General features: G+C 38.3%; 1 pseudogene; it reads right to left on the bottom strand.

Annotated features, from left to right (window-relative positions):
• Positions 1–263: 263 nt before the first annotated feature.
• Positions 264–2,050, bottom strand: LOC111538498 (annotated as a pseudogene).
• Between the last annotated feature and the right edge of the window lie 10,873 nt (positions 2,051–12,923).

The raw sequence follows: 12,923 nt of genomic DNA, 5'->3' as shown, positions 1-12,923 counted from the left end.
GTGGAGGGCAGGGTGTTCCACAAACCCCTCCAGACCCAACCAAGAACTACGGGGCGGTGGGCTGCAGGCCACACACATACTCAGGGGACCCGGCAGAGTCAGGGCCAGGGCCCTTCCCTCGAGGAACCGGTCCTTGGTAAAACAGCCACAGGCCACGCTGCAGTCTGGTTCCCAGTGGGGCTGCCTCAGTCCTACCCCAAGCACCCTCAAAAGCTGGGGTGTCTGCATGTCCCTTCACATAACTGATAATGGTACCACCTCCTATAATAATAATATAAAATAAAAACATCTGAGGTCTGGGTTTTTTCCCTGTTTCCAAATTTGTAGACTCCCAGGAAAATATTTTTTGCAGCCTTTTAAAAATCTGGTTCTTGGCAGTTTATCCATCTGTATCGATCTTGTGGGACTGCTTTGGTACCCGGAGGGCCTCACTGTCCAGCACCATCACCTGATGCAGGACGCCCCGGAACTGATAGAGCACTTTCAGGTTCTTCTCTTCCCCCACACACGGGTCATAAAAGCCAGGCAGCCCAGCCTTGGAGGCCTCCATAAGGATGAGCTTCGAGTCCTTCACCAGGCACTGCAGGGGCACAGTCACCTTCACTTTCTCACTCTTCCTGCTCTTGTCATTGACAAACTTCCCGTACCAGGCATTGACGATGATGAGGCCCATTCTGGACTTTTCTGCCTCAAATATCCTTCGGACAGATTCCTACATCAGCCAGACAGTGGACTCCGCCTCTTGCTTCTTCTGCAGCACGTCGGTGGCGGCGCTTTCCCTCTGCTTCTCCAATTCCTTCTCTTTCTGAGCCCTGAGGTATGGTTTGATGATCAGACAGTGCATGGCAGAATAGACCACTAGAGGCCCCACGGTGGCATAGAAGACGGCGCTGGGCAGAAGCTGGTCCGTCAAGTGAATAGGGAAGAAGTATGTCTGACTGGCCCTTTTGAGCTTGACTTTGAGAGAAACGCCCTGTGGAACTCCAATGCTGACAGCTGCACCCAAAACGCTGTGCCTGGAGGTCTTCCTCTCGGCTCCTTACTCCACCACCGTCCCAAAGAAGCCTGCTTTGAGGGATCCTTTCACGTGAGTCTGATCGTCATCTTGGAATTTGTGCTGATAGCTGATCAGTGCAAAGGAGTGAGGGATTCCCAGCTGCAGGGCCACAGTGAAGTGGCTGGTTTTAGTGTCCCGGCCGATGCTAGTGTTCATGGCCGACTGGATACCCCATCACCACTGCAGGTAGCCCACGGTGTTCTTGTCTAGGTTCTGAGCTAGGACGGTGGTCAGGCCGGGTCGGATTCCACGGGATGAAAACTGCAGAGCACAGTTTGTTGTCACAAAGCATCTTGGTGTGAGATTACAGAACAGCTTGAGACCAAATAAAGGTCCCTGCAGGTCTCCAGCTCCAAATTCCAACTCTCCCCATCCCTTTGCGGAAGTTACTCCTCTGAGCGCAAAGTTAATGGAACCTCCTTCATTTCCATTCTGGGTTGAGAGGCTTCCAGAGAGGATGGCTGTGTCTGTGGCTGTCAAGGGTGCCTCAATGGACTGGGATATGTGCATTTTATTAATTTCAATCTGCGGAAAGCTACTGCCGGACACATCTTCATACTCCTCATCATAGTGATCAAAAAGGTCAGTGGCATCTACTCCAACACTGATCGTTCCCTTGGGATTGGTTTGCTGCTGCAGTCTCCTCTCTTCCCTCTCTCTCTGCAGCCGCTCAAACTCCTCTCGAATTTCAGCTGGGGTTCTCCTCCTTTGCACAACCTCCCATCCTTCCATTTCCAGTCCTCTCTTCCCATATATATCATAGATGGCCCTGGTTTGGGAGTCACTAAGCACTTCATAAGCCTGATGAACAAGGTTAAACAGTCATTCTGCCTGTGATTTGAGCTCTGGGTCTCTGTGCTTGTCTGGATGGTAAAGCATACACAGCCTCCAGTAGACAGCTTTCAGCTCTTCAGAAGAGGCCTCCCTGCGCACGTTCAGCAACGAGTAATGGTCTTCATTGTCCAGCTCCTCCTCGCTCAAGGCCATCGCCATCTTCACAACCTTTCACCCCCACAAATTATAATCTTTTGAGTAGATCCTAGTAATATGTATTTGAAGAAGTTCCTTGAGTGATTCTTTTGCATACTGAAGTTGGAGATCCATGGACTTATCCCCATTTGTTAAGGACCTTGGAATCAGATGGGCCTGAGATCAAGTTTAGAGATAAAGCCTTGAGTAAATTACTTCTTTCTTATTAGGTTGGTGCAAAAGTAATTGATGTTTTGGCCACTTTTTGTAAGTAATGTGGAAAACCACAATTACTTTTCCAACAACCTAATAGCTTTAGTTGTCATGTTTACAAGAACAGCTTAGTACCATCAACTACATAGGGTTATCAAGAAGATAAAATTAGATGGTATTTATAAATATGAAGTATAATGTATTTTCTGTAGGCCATTCACCAAATATTTACCATACTTCTCATTTTCATCTTCAGGCATAAGGTATGAACAATACTGATGCACTACAGAAAGTAAATCCTATCACACCAGTTTATCTAACCCTAGGGTGTATCTGTGTAAATCTTCTCCAAAGATATAGCTTTAGTTGCCTTAGTTACTGAGTGGTCTAGTAAGTATGACAGGAAATTAGAAGTCAATGGACCAGGAAAAAACTATAAACATGACGATAACTTAGAACCAATAGACCATAAAAAATGGAATGAAGTTAGCGTGTCAAATATTATAAAATGCATTTAAAGAGAACATTTTGGCAGGTAGGTTTCATCTAACAATGAATGTTGTTCATGCATACATTGAAAATCTACAGTGTGATCAGCATTATGCTTCCTAATATGGGAAATTCACAGGAAATTCCAAATATGACCTCTGCCCCCAACGACATGATATTTAATTGAGTTATAAAAACAAAAAACACATGAAAATTTAGGATACAAATTTAAATCATATTTTTATTGAATTAAAATATAGTCAACACAATGTGTAAGATTGTATTATTAGCTAGAAGTGATTGAGAGGAATGCAAAGTTCCTTAAATATCTTAGAAACAAGTTGTCAAGAATGGTGTCTGTACAGCTAATATAAGAGGTAACCCAGGGAGGAGGAGGAAAGGAATTACAGAGAGTGTGTTAATATGGAACTAGTCCCTTTCAAGTTTCATCATGAGAATTTCTGTAGTAAAGCCCTTTTAAATTGTCTTCTACTTTTATTGTTTCATTGTTATAGGGTGTGTATATGATTAAATTGTATGATTAAGTACTAAATTAAGAACCTAAATTTCTCTTTCCTGTGATGAAAGAGAAAAAGCATTGTGGAAGTCTAGAGAAGTGCTCACGATGAATTTGGGAAAAGAAAATGAAGACAGTTGTGTTTGGGGTAGTCTTCACTGGAAGAAATGTATAGGTTAGATTTGAAAGGAAGAGACTTTAAAACTAGTTGGCTATTATTACAGTAATAAAGTATGGAATGAGACCTTAAGTCAGGCTTGGATAGCTGAAACAAAGACAGTATTGCCCTCAAACAAAGTAAACATCAGCAAAGGAACATAGTTAAGAATGTATATGGCATGTCCAGGGAATAATGAAAAGCTAGCAGGGCTTCAGTAGCTACGCAAAGTCATGTTAGGCAGGAAGGATGTGGCTAGACCTTGGAGAGACTAAGGAGCCTGGCAAGGGGTGAAGATTTTGTTCTATTGAAGTAGGATGGGTTTTCTTTAATGGTCAAAAAACAATGGATAATAAATAGGATCCTATTAGTCATACTGATTCATTCAATAACTAGCCACTGGCAATTAACATAGTCAAAGAAAAATGCTAGGCATTGTAGGAAATAAAATTGATTAAGACGTAGTACACTGCTCTCAACACCATTCGAAAATTAGGGCATAAGGTAACAAAAATAATTATAATCACAGTGGAATATAAATGCCAGAAGGTAAATACATGATAATGATATGAAGGAAGTAGTTAGCCTATGAATGGTGGTAGTTCATGATATTTAGCTGGGACCTTGAAGGATAGGTGTTATATAGGTAAAGATAAGAAGAGAGGATTTCTGAGAGGAAAATAGTGCAAGCAAAGGCTATTCATTTCAGCAAATATTGAATGCTTACTGTGTGCCAGGTCCTGGACTTTATACTGGTATATGAAGACTTACCACAGTCTCTACCCTTAAGAGCTTAACACAGAAGAGCAGAATGTGAGTTCTCAGGGATACTTGGAGAGTTCCATTCAGCTAGAGCATGTACATAGGAGGAAGTAATGGAATGAAGCTGGAAAGATAACTTGAACCAATATTAAAGAGAGTCTTAAATGCCAGGACAATATATACTAAATTCTCCTGGGTATGGAAATCATTGAAGTCTGTTGTTACAGTTTTTATCAGAAGGCAATGAAGACAATTGTGTTTGGGGCAGTCTTTGCTGGAAGAAATGTATAGGATAGATTTGAAAGAAAGAGACTTTTAAACTAGGTGGCTATTATTACAGTAATAAAGTATGGAATGATAATAGCCTGGGATAGCTGGTGACACAAGAGTAATTGTAAAAGCTCATATGTATCAAGAATATGTTAATGCTTTAATCATTTGCTAAGGGGTTATGCAAATCCTCTCACTTACTCCTCAGGATATATCTTCAAGAAGGGTGCTCTAATTATTCCCCATCGACAGATGAGTAAACTGAGCACAAAGACATTTTTAAAACTTTCCCATGTTTTACAGCTAGTAAATGATGAAACTAGATTCAAGCATAGGCAGCCTCCAAAAACTGCTTTTTTAACCACTGGCTATAGTGTCAAAAACAGCTACAAATTTTGAACTCATATGTCTAAATGAAAAAAACGCTCAATTAACAAATACAAAGAAGTTTAAATACTTTTTTCACTTAAAAACTTTGTCAGCTAAAAAAAAATACCATTCTTTTTCCAAATTACCCTCACTGAAAGGTTTAGTGGTTTTCAAATTCAATAACAGAATTTTAACAGCAGAATGTATCTCAGAGAACATCTCAAACCTCACAACTTTACAGAAGAGGGCATTGAGACCACGACTAAGGGAATGACCAAAGTAAAAGAGCTAGCTAGGGGTAGAACTCACATTAAAATCCATACCTGCTGTTTTCTGATCACTATAGTATAGCACTCTGATTTTATCATATCATATTTCTATTATGTTTTTCATAGCAAGCATCAAAAATCACAATACTGAGTCATAAACGGAGAGATTTTTACTTATAAGTTACAGAAAGATGTGTGAATGGTTACATATCTATGAACTAAAAAATCACAACAGTTAGTGTATTAACAATTATGCCCATTATCCATTTTAGCAGTTTTGACACCTGAATTCATCTTCCACAGAGGATTTTCGAATAATGATGTTAAATTGTTCTGCTTCCATATTGTAACAAATCCTTGGTGGGAAGATAGATCTGTGTACTACTTGTTACCTTGCAGTGATGATTAAGTATCAGCGTGTTTTTTTTTTTTTTTTGAGGGAGGAAAAGGGTCCACCAGAGGGTGTCATGCACTGTTGTCTTACATGCACATCTTTCCAGGAGAATTTCAACCTATCTTCTTTGATCATTACCAGGTGGTTTCCCCTTGCAGCACCAGAGTCCATCACTGGTAATGAAAGCATAACCAGACCAATTTGCTCTCATTTATTTTATGAATCATTGCCAGACTCAGAAATAAAGAACAAAAGGAAGCGTATCCTTTTTTGTGTCTTTGAAATTTAATGAAATATCAATGAAATATCTTCATCACATTATGTAAGAGAATGTCCTACATTGATATGGGGCCAAAATAACTTACAGAACTCTATGGCTTCAAAGGTAGTGGAATGTGCCAAGAAGACCACAATACGAAAAGAATGAACACACTGAAAGGCTCAGAAAGCAGTGGGTTTTCTGTCAGGAACAAGAGAAATCCAAATAACTGAGAATATTTTGTCACTTATTTCCCCATAATCCTACCTAGCCACAAGAGAAAACAAAAATAAAAAGAATTCAGAAGTAAGGATAAAAATATATCAGCCATTGAGGTTGGAAAGTGAAGCTTGATTCATTTTGAATTCATTTTGAATTGTACTAATGGATGAGCAATTGATTGAAGATGAATGCATAAATAGCAGTTAATACCACTGCTAAGAGGAAGACAGAGAAAGATAAAAGAAACATGGAAGTGGGGTAGAATAAAGAAAACAAGGAAAGCAAATAAAGTTTTTAAAGTGAAAGAAGGGGTGGGTAAAGAAAGTGAAAGAAATTAAGCTGACAGGAAGAAACAGATGAAATGCAGCTGTGATGCTCATTTGTTCTTCTTTTAAAATGTAAATTACTTCTGATTTTGAAGTCAGGGTCTGGATATTTTCCTGTGGAAATATAGCCATATACCCTCTAAATAGTCTCTCTTCCCCAAAAGAGAGAAAATTGGGAAAGATAACGTAGTTTTACTGTAAGCAATACAAAAAAAATAGTTCTAAAAACCCCAAGGCATTTCAGCGTAAGTTGTCTGCAATAGACAACAGCCTCAAAACCCTCCAAATTTCCTAGCGTGAGACAGGCACAAAGCGGGAGACTTGGTTGCCTGGCAACCGCGCTCTTCACAGGCAGCTGGAGTAAAACGAACCGTCTGGTGCCAAACGGCCTTTCACCTGCTTCGTTAAAGGGAAATCAGAGAGAAGAGTTACCTTGCAAGGGCCAAAGCTCCCCATGAGAAACAGAGGCTTGAGAAAGCCTCCTCTAGCTTCACTTTGGAAAGGCACTCCAAGCAGGGTGGGAGGTTTCTAATGCCTGGGTAATTAGGATGCTTTTTCTTCCCCTCCCCCTTCTCCTCCTCTGGGTGCCACCCTGAAAATAACAGGCTGCAGGCTTGGTATTCTGACGTTGTATAGAGGGGAGAAGAAATCACTTTAAATCTTTTGCTCCAAATTGATAAATTCTGAAAACCAGGGACATTGCTTACATCTCTCCATTATTTTTAAATTAGGTTTGCTTTCTGATAATACAAGGACTAATAAAGTGTATTCATGATGAAAAGAGAATTTGAAAAAGGTGACTATGAAAATAGTCTGTTTTTACTTAAGTGCCTGGGGATTTAAGTTATTCTGGAAATTTTACCTGGCTATTTTAGTGGAAATGTGAACAGTACCTACAAGGGATTTCGTATAAAAAATGGTGAGGGCTTTCCAAAAGAATTTGTACAGCCCACTCCTAAAATGCAAAGTACTGCAATACACATCTTTGTGTAAATTTTAGCCTTTGCTAGAAAATACACAGTTTTTAAATGGACACTTAATGAGTAATTCTCAAATAGTCTGGCTCTTTCAAGGTCAAACAGTAAAATGTGAGTGGAAATTGGGCAGATACCTGCACAGCAGTCAGAAACAAAGCACTGAAGTCAGCATTTACAGTGGCGGATTCCGGTCCTTGCACTGTCACTCAGCACAGCATTAAAATTTTGAGTTCTAATTTTGGTGACATAGATCGAACATATTTAGTGTTCATTTGGAACTTTTCTTCAGATGAGATTCTAAATATAAAACAAAAAAAATGTATAATGTTCAAACTTTTCAGGTTACACAAATTATATAAATTTATTTCAGTTTTATTCACTACCAGTAAGTACAATTATTTTTACACTTTTCTATAGGAACTTGTCGACCTCATTCTTTTATTCTGTTGTATTTTACTGAAATATGAATAATGGATATACATATATGAATATACGCACACATATTTTATTCATCTCCCTACTCCACCTCCAAAGTTGAGGAGTATATATGTTTTTCATTCTCCGCATGACTTCTCCAAGGCAGTCTTCTATTATTGTTAGTAACTATACAATTATCTAGTGTTTCTACAATAATCTATTATTGAATAGGATTTTTTGGCAAGTCTTCATTTACAAAATTATACTGGAAAATATATATTTTTTTATGTTAAAAGCCTGGCACTGTAACTCCTTTGGGGAAAAGAAATTTAAGATAGAAGGTGAGCTCCTGAGGCTATGGGTTAGCCCACAGGTTCTTAATCTGGTCTGCACATTAGAATTACCTAGGGAGCTTTTTGAAAGCACTGATTTCCACCCCCCTCTTCCACCAAGGCTATGATTTTGATTGAGTCAGTTCTGTGTGAAACAGCATCAGCATGTGCACATCGACTTCTAAGGTAATATTGATTGAAAAGTTTTAAAGTTTTCTTATTTTCTGGAAGATGGACTTTAGGAGACTAGCTGCAGTGTTGCAGAAAAAATGAGCAGCGTTTAATGTTATGTGTGCCTAGTGGCTTTTCCCAACACCTATGTCCCTCTCTATTCCTGTGCTCCTGCAGCCTTCCATTCTAATACTGCATCTTAATATTTAATGTGCTAAAAAAGTTAAAGAACTGATTAGCGTTAATAAAAAATATTCTAAATTATGTGGAAATACAAGTAGGAAAGCAAATGTTAGCCCTTACTGTTAGCCCACAGCCAAGTTATGTTTTCGGAACTGGAGGAAGAGGGTAATGTTTTGGTTATATCAGCAATAGTACACACAGAGTTGATTAAAGAAATAAGCAGAGTCATTTTTGCCTTAAAACCACATACACATTTTCTTAATGTGTAGTATTATTTTCTGATGGTTTGTGTGTTCGTTTGTTTGTTTGTTTGAGACAGAGTATTGCTCTGTCACCCAGGCTGGAGTGCAATGGTGCAATCTCGGCTCACTGCAACCTCTGCCTCTCGGATTCAAGCGATTCTCCTGCCTCAGCCTCCTGAGTAGCTGGGATTACAGGTGCCTGCCACCACGATCGGCTAATTATTTGTACTTTCAGTAGAGATGGGGCTTCGCCATGTTGGCCAGGCTGGTCTCAAACTCCTGATCTCAGGTGATCCACCCACCTCTACCTCCCAAAGTGCTGGGATTACAGGCGTGAGCCACCACCCCCAGCCTCTGATGGAATTTTCAGTAGGTGTGTATTATTATATCATCCTATGAAAGAGATAAAATTTTTCTACCTGTACTGTTAATAATGAAAATTGGTAATTTGTATAAAAGGATTTGAATATATCTTTTGTCATATACCACCACATACCATTTGCAATCATATGCAAATTTAATCATTCTGTGCCTAAGAACAGAATAAGCTCTACACTATTCTCAGTTAGATGTACTCACCTGGATTACTGCTTCAAGTTGATTAAAAAGTTGGTGCTGTTGCTACCTAGTTAAGAAACTGAGAGATACTTTAGCTTTTCATTTACTGACAATTCTATTTATTGGCCTCAAACTGTCGCTATGACATTGTAACTGATCTTGTAACTATTACGGTTACTGTTACAAAGAAGAGAAATCAGGTTCCTCGATTAAAAGATAAGAAATCAATTTTGGTTAATTTAAGCAGAAGTGAATTTTACTATAGGGATGTAGGACTACTCAAAGTTGTTCAGGAAAATTGGAGGTCAGGCTTCCCAAACAGGCAGGAACCAAGCAAAGACAGGCAGAAAGGGATCAGAGCCTCAAGTGACATTACTTTGCGGATCAATCTGGTCATAGCAGCCATTAATTCCACTGACCACAGCACTGTGAGACACCCATGCCACTGTGCATTACTGCAGAAATCCCTAGATGTCATTGCATTCACTGTTGTCCACTACAACATGGACTAAATTTGAAACTGTCCCTTTAGCTTTATATTCATAACCCAAATTAGCATCTCTTACAGCAGCATTCAATCTGCCGAGCCAATATCACCTGCCCATACACCTCAAATGCCATGGGCTGGGGGAAAGAAAGTTCCTCCTCCTTTGGCTCCTACACTAGGAGCTGGAGTTCTGGATTCCAACAAGATTCTAGGAGTGGAATATTTCTTAAAATACAAAAGGAGTTTGGAAGACTGACAGCCATAAAAAAGGCATATTTTTACCACTCCCCATCTCTACCTGGTACTACACATATTAAAAGAGTGATAGCTCTATTCATTAGTGGAGGTTGGGGAGGGGATATACATCCTATTGATAATGAATTTGTAGAATCAACTTCAAATATGAACCACACACAAAATTATCATCAGTTAATTTGGAATAATGAACTCTGGGATCAGGTAAAATTTCTGTTTTGTCATTTTGATAACTGTGACCAAGACAGGTCATGAAAATATATACTAAGAGCCTTACACATAAGCAATGAATTACAGTTGCCAAAATAGTTTGACTTGATGGGTAAAAGATTTGATGACTACAAATTTGACATTATTTCTAATGAATAGCAACAGATTTACAACATATCAATATTTATGGGATGTAAGTAAAGCAGAAGTTAGAGGGAATTTTATACTTTCAAATAGTTATACTAGAAAATAAGAATAATTTAAAATCATAAATTTGTTTCCATTTCAGGAATCCTATAAAAGAGCTAATTAGTAGAAAAAAGAAAATTTTAAAAATTAAGAGGAGAGGACTATAAAATAGAAAGCAAACAATGTAGATAATTTTAAAGGCCCCAAAATTGGTTTTAGAAAATATTCATTAATGTAATTAATCGTATTAACTGAACACAAAATGAGATAAAATCATCTCGTAGATACAGAAATTATTTTACAAAAGTCAACAACCACTCATAATTCTTTTTTTTTAAGAGACCTTTTTTAAGGGGCCTTGCTCCCTTTCCCAGTCTACAGTGTAGTGGCCAGTCACAGCTAACTGCATCCTCAAATTCCAGGCTCAACGGATCCTCATCCTCCCGAGTAGCTGGGGACCAAAGACAGACACCATCATGCTTGACTAAGTCCCTGTTGTTTTCTTAGTAGAGATAGTGTCTCACCATCTTGTCCAGGCTGGTCTCAAACTTCTGGCCTCAAGCTGTCCTTCCACTTTGGTATCTCAAAGTACGGTGATTATAGGCATGAGCCACCATGCCAGGCCCATTCATAAGTTTTTAAAACGCATTCACTAAGTTAGTAATTGATGAGACAAACAAATCATATAGAAAAATATTTACTAAGCATATGAAAAAGTGCTCAACATCATTAGTTGTTAGGAAAATTCAAGTGAAAACCACAATAAGCTACCACTACACATTCACTAAAATGGCTAAAATTAAAAAGACTAACCATACCAAATGCTAGTGGGGATGTAGAGGAATTGGAACTCTCATAATGTTGTGATGTGAATGTTGTGATATAGCCACTATGGACAACAGTCTGGCACTTTTATACAAAGTTAACACACACTTACCATATTACCCAGCAATTCTACTCCTAGGTGTTTACCCAGAGATAAATGAAAACATTTTGTTACACAAAGATTTTTACACAAATGTTCACAGCAGCTTTATGCACAATAGCCTAACATTGGAAACAACCTAATCAACCATCATTAAGAGAAGGAATCAATAAACTGGTATTTCATACAACGGAATACCCTAAGTCATAAAAAGGCACAAATTACTGATATATGCAACAACATATGAATCTCAAACATACTTATGAAAGAGACAGAGAAAAAGAACCTGTGTGTGGGGTCTGTGTGTGTGTGTGTGTGTGTCACATGATTCCAATTACATAAAGTTCTTGAATAGGCAAAACAAATGTAAGGTGAAAAAAATCAGAAGAGTCATTTCCTTAGGGTTTTGAAGAGTTTTCTTCCTGAGAAGGGAGATTAGAAAACTTTCTGGTAAAGGATACATTCTCTAGCTTGTTAGGGAAGAGCTACATGGGTGTGTGCATTTTTCAGATGTTGAATTGTATCCTTATGATCTATACATTTTAACTTATGTGCATTTTATCTCAAAAATAAAACTTTAACAAATATCAAACTCTAGTTAGTAGATATGTTTTTGTAGCTTATCAATTCTGAAACTTCCTTTTGTGTAGTCTAACTTGACCAAATGAACAAATATATTGAAGGTAATTGTAGTTAGGTTTGTCATTTATACACACATACATATATATTTTCAAGTCCTATTCTCTGAGAAGGCATAGAAGCAATGATACAACAGCAGCAATTTCCTGCCTACTCCCCGGATCTTGGTCTCTAAAGACTATTTTCCACTAAAGGAAACCAGAACTCCTAAGATAAATAGTCGATACTAGCGCTGGGTCAGGGGAGATCCAAGGTAAACTTGGAAACTCTTCTTGTGACAGAAAGCAAGGAAGTAAGGAATAAGGGGACATTTTAAATAAATAAGTCACCTTAAAAAGACTTTCACTGGCCAAATCTGGGACAATTTGAACACGCAAGTAAATATTGATTGTAATAGATGATTACCTTGTGACATTCACCAGATTATTACCTGATGAATAAAATTCTGGATTTTGACCTGGGCAAAGAATTTGTGGCTAAGACCTTAAAGGCAAATGCAGTAAAAACAAACGTTGACTATTAGGACTTAATTAAAATAAAGATATCTGCACAGCAAAAGAAACTATCAACAGAGTAAACAGACAACCTACAGAATGGTAGAAAATATTTGCAAACTATGCCTCTGACAAAGGACTAATATCCAGAATCCACAAGAAACTAAAACAAATCAACAAGAAAAAAGGCAACCTCATTAAAAAGTGTACAGAGGACATGTACAGACACTACTCAAAAGAAGACATAAATAGGCAAACATAGAAAAAACGTTCAGCCTCACTAATCATCAGAGAAATGAGAATTAAAATCACAGTGATGTACCATTTCACACCAGTCAGAATGACTATTATTAAAAAGTCAAAAAATTAACAGATGCAAGTGAGAATGTGGAGAAAAAAGGAATTCTCATACACAATTGGTAGAAATGTAAACTGGTTTAGGCTCTATGAAAAGCAGTATGGAGATTTCTCAGAGAACTAAAAATAGAACTACTATTCAAACTCAGCAATCCCACTACTCAGTATCTATCCATGGGAAAGGAAATCCTTCTACCAAAAAGACATCTGCCCT

Source organism: Piliocolobus tephrosceles, chromosome 5 (assembly GCF_002776525.5).
Source record: "Piliocolobus tephrosceles isolate RC106 chromosome 5, ASM277652v3, whole genome shotgun sequence".
Lineage (NCBI taxonomy): Eukaryota > Metazoa > Chordata > Mammalia > Primates > Cercopithecidae > Piliocolobus > Piliocolobus tephrosceles.
Note: the sequence above shows the minus strand (reverse complement) of the source record. Positions and strands in the feature narration are given on the sequence as shown.